The sequence below is a fragment of the Triticum dicoccoides genome, chromosome 7B, assembly GCF_002162155.2.
Source record: "Triticum dicoccoides isolate Atlit2015 ecotype Zavitan chromosome 7B, WEW_v2.0, whole genome shotgun sequence".
Classification (NCBI taxonomy): Eukaryota; Viridiplantae; Streptophyta; class Magnoliopsida; order Poales; family Poaceae; genus Triticum; species Triticum dicoccoides.
The window spans coordinates 57,494,911-57,502,205 of record NC_041393.1 but is presented as its reverse complement, the minus strand read 5'-3'; positions in this window follow the sequence as shown (position 1 = coordinate 57,502,205).

Sequence of the window (7,295 nt, the reverse complement as noted above, 5' to 3'; positions counted from 1 at the left end):
TCTTTGTTTCAAACTATTCCAGAGTTCTGTTGTATCTCTAGTCAAAGCTCTTCTAAAGCTAAACCCTTGCCATCCTCTATTCACAGCTTCTGCAACCGAAATGGTGTGATCAAAGCTGATATTATATAGTCTAGGATACAGATCTTTTAGAGGTCTGGATCCTACCCACCAATCTTCCCAGAATCTAGTTTCATATCCATCCCCAATTATTTTCTTCAAATGTTGGAAGTATATCTTTTTGACCTCCATCAGGCTGCTCCAAAACTGAGAATCCCCAGGTTTCTTTTCCAGTCCAGACAAACACTTGTTCTGGATGTATTTATTTTCCAAAATATTCACCCATGTCCCTGATTCAGTTTCCAATTTCCATAACCATTTAGCTAACAAGGCTTTATTCATGATCTCTAAATTGATAATTCCTAAACCTCCCTGTTCTTTTGGCAGACAACATGTTTTCCAATTAACCAAATGAAATTTCTTTTTATTTTCATCTTCTTGCCACATCAATCTCGCTCTGAAGAAATCAGCTTTTTTCCATATCCCAACCGGTAGAGGATAAAAAGACATCATGAAAAGTGGTATGTTGGTTAGGCAAGCCTGTACTAAAGTTACTCTCCCAGCCATATTAGCAGCCTACCCTGCCAACATGCACACCTTTTCTCAATTTTTTTGTGACGCCCTTCCAAAATTTATTACCGAACCTAACATCAGCCACTGGCAGTCCTAGGTACTTAATTGGTATTTTTCCCACCTCACATGTAAAGATCTCCTGGTATATCTCAGTCTTGTTGACTGCCTCCCCAAATAAGAAGATTTCACTCTTATGAAAGTTAATGGTTAGTCCAGACATCTGTTCAAAGGCTGTTAAAATGAATTTTAAGTTTTTTGCACTTTCCTCATCATCTCTTAGTGGAAAAATTGTATCATCTGCATATTGCAGCATGTTTACTTCACAATTATTCAGATGAGCACCCCTTTCACAAATCCCTCCTTCATAGCTTTGTCTAATATTATGGCTAAAGCATCTGTAGCAATATCAAAAAGCAGGGGTGACAAGGAATCTCCTTGTCTTAGTCCTTTAAAAGTTTTGAAGTATGGTCCAATAACATCATTTGCTTTGACTCCAACATGTCCCCCCACCATGGTGTGCATCACCAAGTCACACCATTGATCAGGAAAGTTTTTGAGTTTCATCATTTTATATACAAATGACCACTTGATTTTGTCATATGCTTTTTCAAAATCAACCTTGAAGAGTAAGGCACTCTATTTCTTTTTATGTATTGTGTTTAAAGCTTCATGTAACACCACCACACCTTCCATAATGTACCTCCCTTTTATATATGTTGTCTGATTTGGAGAAATTATTGGTCTGTGACCTTACTAAGCCTATTCATTAGGACTTCAGTTATTATTTTAAAGCTCACATTTAGTAGGCATACAGGTCTGAACTTCTATATTTATCTGGCATCTTTAACTTTAAGGACTAAAGTAATAATTCCATAGTTCAACCTAGAGATATCTAAGTTTCTAGAGTGAAAATCATCTAGCAATCCTTTAAGCTCCCATTTAATTAGTTCCTAGAAGTTTTGGTAAAACTCAATGGGTAAGCCATCTGGCCCTGAGCTTTTATTTTTCTCCATGCTAAACACTACTTCATGTAGTTCTTGCATGCTAAAAGGCTCAACCAAGACTCTAGCTTGCTCTTCTGTGATGCCAGTGCATCTTGAATGTTTAGATTGACAGTAGAGATTTTAGGTTGGCCAAACAGATCTTTATAAAATTTAGTAATATATTTGATCAGTTCCTCATCCCCCTCTATCTATCCCTCATCTTGACTTAGGGAAAATATTTTATTTTTTTCTCCTTCTACCATTTACTTTGGCATGATAGTATTTGGTATTATTATCTCCATCTTTAATTTCTCTGTCTTTATATCTTTGTAGCCATTTCATCTCCTCCTATCTTTATATCTTTGTAGCCATTTCATCTCCTCCTGTTTCACTAATCTCCCCAATTGGGCTCTCAATTCTTTTTGATCAGTCCTATCACCAGCAGATAGCCCTTGTATTTCTACTCTTTTATCTATCTCATCTAATTTGCAATAGATGTCTTTTTTCAACTTTCTGCATAATGCATCTGAATTCAGTATCCATCCCCTCACTTCTTCTCTAAAAGTCCTTAGTTTCATTTGCCATCTCTCTATATTATTTCCTGTTACTTGGACATTCCACACTTTATACACAATCCTTAGAGCCTTCTTTCAGCATCCAGGAGTTCTCAAATCTGAATATTGGATTAGCATTTATCTTTTCCCCAGAATCCACTATTAGTGGTGTATGGTTAGACAATTCCCTTTCCAAAGCTTGCACAATAGTTAAAGGATAATGTTCTTCCCAATCAGGACATATAAGAACTCTATCTATTTTTTCATAGGTAGGATCACATTGATTATTAGCCCAAGTATATTTTCTTCCTCCCAATGGAAGCTCCCTCAACCCAGCTTGTTCAATAATAGCATTGAAAACAAAACTCCAATGGTCATTGCCAGTGGGTTTGTTTTTCTCATCACTTTTTGTGATAATATTGAAATCACCCCTATCATCATTCGTAAGGAGGAGTTATTCTAATAAACTCTGGACAATTCAGCCAAATAAGCATTTTTGCCACTAACTTGACCATCCCCATATACCACTATGAGGTTCCAATCAAATCTTACTTTTTTTTATCAAATATCAGGATTCTTATAAAATATATCCCAATTTCCATATTAATCAAAATTGTCACGATTAATCCTCACAAGAACCCCCCTAGATCTCCCCCTTGCTTGGGACCATTTCCATTCAAAGTTTCTCCCCCCACACAAATTGTGTAGTTCTATTTTGGAGAAATCCTTTTTAATAGTTTCCTGGATGCCAATAAAATCTAGTTTTTCTATTGTTAATCTTCTCTCTAATAAAATTTTTCTTACTACCATGTCCAATACCTCTCACATTCCAGAACATCCCTCTCATTTTTTAATTATTTTTTACTTTTTATGTGTTTTCTTTTTTCCTCCACTCATACTAGTTGTCTTCCCATAGGAGAATCCTGGTGAGTTCGAGCTAGTCTTTTTTGTCTTAACAAAGAAAATTTTAAGATGTGTAAAATGATCCATCTCAAGCTCAGCATAAGAATGATCTTCATCAGAACATAGTTCCTTAATATCAAAATCCCCAATATCTATGAGATTATTTCCATCTTGTTGTTCCTCTCCTTTTTCTTTTGACAAATGTGTTTGATAACCCACAAGTGTAGGGGATAATTGTAGCCTCTTTCGATAAGTAAGAGTGTCGAACCCAACGAGGAGCTAAAGGTAGTATTCTCTCAAGTCCTATCTGCCACTGATACGACTCTACGCACGCTTAGTGTTCGCTTTACCTAGAACAAGTATGAAACTAGAAGTACTATGTAGGTGTTGTTGGACAGGTTTGCAAGATAATAAAGAGCACGTAAATATAAACTAGGGGCTGTTTAGATAAATACACAATAAAGTTAGTTTTAGTAGAGAGCTTTTTGTCACGAGAAAGTTATTTGTCCCTAGGCAATCGATAACTAGACCGGTAATCACTATTGCAATTTTATTTGAGGGAGAGGCATAAGCTAACATACTTTCTCTTCTTGGATCATATGCACTTATGATTGGAACTCTAGCAAGCATCCGCAACTACTAAAGATCATTAAGGTAAAACCCAACCATAGCATTAAAGTATCAAGTCCCCTTTATCCCATACACAAACAACCTACTTACTCGGGTATGTGCTTCTGTCACTCACGGCACCCACCATAAGCAAATCATGAACATATTGCAAACCCTACAGCAGGAATCCCTCACACTTGCACGACACGGAGGGCACAATAGGACAACACCAATAATAAAACATGCAATTCAAACCACTCACGATCATCAATTAACTCATAGGACAAAACGGATCTACTCAAACATCATAGGATAGCCATACATCATTGGGAAATAATATATAGCGTTGAACACCATGTTTAAGTAGAGATTACAGTGGGTAAAAGAGGGGTTACACCGCTGCATAGAGGGGGGGAGAGTTGGTGATGAGGGCGGTGAAGTTGTTGGTGTAGATCGCGGTGATGATGATGGCCCTTGGTAGCGTTCCGGCGCCACCGGAAGCAAGGGCGAGAGAGTCCCCCTTCTTCTTCTTCTTCTTCCTTGACCTTCTCCCTAGATGAGAGAGCCCCTCCGAGATTGGATATGTCTCTCTGTCTCTCTCTGTTTCTGCGTTCCCAGATTCTGTCCTTTCACCGTTTTTTTATATCCGGAGATCTGTAACTCCGATTGGGTTGACACTTTCGCCCAGATTGTTCTCCGAAAATTAGCTTTCTTGCGGCAAAAGAAGAGCGTCAACCGCCTTACGGGGTGCCCACGAGGGTCAGGGGCGCGCCTGCCCCCCTGGGGCGCACCCCCCTACCTCGTGGCCCCCTCGGGCACCGTCTCGCATTGATTCTTCTTCCCAAAAATCACAAATATTCCAAAAATATTCTCCATCCGTTTTTATCCCGTTTGGACTCCGTTTAATATGGGGTTTTTGAGAAACATAAAACATGCAACAAACAGGAACTGGCACTGGGCACTGGATCAATATGTTAGTCCCAAAAATAGTATAAAAAGTTGCCAAAAGTATATGAAAGTTGAATAATATTTGCATGGAACAATCAAAAATTATAGATACGACGGAGAGTATCAGTGTTGTAACTAGAATTCTTTCTACATTGTTACATTTTGGCTATAATATCTAGGTTGGTTTCAATCATATTGATTGAACATCCTAAATCAATTCCAATTTTATCTGCCATGAACAGTAAAGAAGCATCATTGCAATTTAGATCAAGATTCTTACCATAATTATCCTTGGCAACAGCTCTTTCTTTGGCTAGTTCCTCAATCTTAGCATCTTGCTTGTCTGCCAACACATCTTCTTATCTGCTCTTCCAGCATAGTGTCACTAGTTTCTGCGTCATTATTCCCTGTTTTTACTCCCACTTTTGTTCCAAAGGACATTGACTCCTGACTAGCATTATAATCCATAGCCTCATTGTAGTTGTTGAGTTCATCATCCTTTCTATCACTATTTAGATTCTTCAGTTCCTCCTCGGTCATATCTTCCAGATCTTTTTCACTAGTTTCCCACATCTCAATTTTCTCAACGCATCTATCAATCACCCCTTACTGTTTGTTGATAAGCTCCAATAGATTTTTCTTATCTTGCTCTAGCTCCATGATTCTTTTCTCCTCTTTCAACCTGAGAGCTTTTTGTCTTAACTTGTCCTCTTCCAGATCTATCACTTTTTTCATGATTATTCAAATTTGACTCCACTTTTTTCCTAGCCTCTATCTCCAGGTTTTGTTCTTTTTGCCTCATTATAATCTCCTCATTCTTCTTCTTCAGCTCCTCAAACTGGGCCAATCCTAAGCTTCCCAGTGAAATCATCTCTTTAGTTCCTATAGCATCATCACCATCTCCTTTGTGTCTTTTCCTCATTTCCCCTTCACTAGTGTCTGCATCTGTTCCCTCAATCACCTGTCTCTTATGCTCTCCATACCATTCCATTTCCACCACACTCTCTAGATCTGGTATAATCATGTAGATCATCATCTCTTTGTCAGTGATCTCTGTGTATGATGGTATTTTCTCATAGTCCCTGATCCCCACCTTAGCTCTGAACTTATCCTTAGTGATTGTGTTCATATCAATTTCTAGCACTGGTCCAAGAGTTGCAGCCACCTCACACATCCCAAAAAAATGTCTGAAACACTCAGGAACTTTCCCAAACTGAACCCAAACTGTATGAAGTTTACCAATAGCATGTGAGTCAAAGCTCCACCCCCTCACATTGATAACAGCCTCTGATCCTAGTAATGTGAAGTCTTTGCACTTGTTCAATTCCATCAATCTCCCTTTGTTTGGAAATCTGACTAAAAAGGCATTTTCTCCATGTTTTTTGCATCTCCATTGCCAGTTCCAGTTGAACATATAATGCATTTTGTCCATCAACTATGTTTCATTAATCTCTCCAGACATCACTGTAACTATTGCCATTGGGTTTGGATTTTCCACTTCCAGAGCTTCTTTGGCACTCTGGACCAGCAGCACTCCATGCCCCCTAGCTGCATATCCCACAAACTTGGGAACATGTTTTATCTGCTTCAACCAGTTACAATCATCGGTAATGTGATTCTTTTTTCCACAAACCACATAGTGTCCAAGAGTGCAGTCTTTTGTCATGTGGCTTATATCTTTGCACTTATTACAGAACACACTATTCATTCCTCCACTTCCTGGTCTTCCACCCTCCTGAGTATTCCTGATGTTATATTGCTCTCTGTCATTGGCATTGAAACCTCTCTGCCCCTGTGTTCCTCCTCCACTATTTGTCATCAGATTCTCTCTCCCCTGCTTCACTTGATTTCTGGGCTCTGAAGTTGTCTTGCTTCCATCACTAACTCTGAGTTCAGCACCTCCCTGAGTCTGGCCAACACTAGTCCCATCTCTTATGTTAGCCTTATTGCCAGGAAGGAGGTTACCTTGTGAGATCTGCGCTAGAAGAGCATTGAACAACACATGTTGTTGTTGCATCAAATCCTGACCCCCTTTTCCTTGTAAGCCAGTGAGATCCTCTTAACCAGCTATTGTCTCCCCCTCCTTCCCTTTGTTCTTGTTGATTGCTTGATCTCCCTCCTCAGTTCCTCCTCTAGGGATTGGATCTTGCCTTGTTTACCATCTGTCTTGATTTCTCCAGTTCTCTCTTCCTCGAGCAAGCTCTCTTCTCTCCTCCCAATGTGTCTGATTTCTGTGGTAGTTCTCCCCCTCTTCTTTTCTCATGTACTGCCAACCATCTCTCTCCCCTCTGGTAGTTCTCCCCCTCTGATTTCTGTGGAACGGCCACCACTTCTCCTTCTGCCCTTGGTTGTCTCCCTCTGTTTCCTCCATGGCCCAGACCAGGGCGGCCAAGGAGCTCACCGGCGCACCATACATGATAGTCATTCCGTTGGGAGTGAGCCGCTCGTCCTCCTCCACCGACAGGTTACTGAAGACGGATTTTGCCGCCCTCCGCATCTCCTTCCTGGTCGAGAACCAGGAGACGACCTCTCGCGCCCTCTCCAGCTTCGCGTCGTCTCCGCTCGCGAGCTCCATCTTCATCCTCCAGTCTGCCATCTTCGCCGGAATCGCTCCTCTCACGCGTTGGATGTGGATGCGGTGGGGTGTGGTGGTTGGGGAATTCTGGCT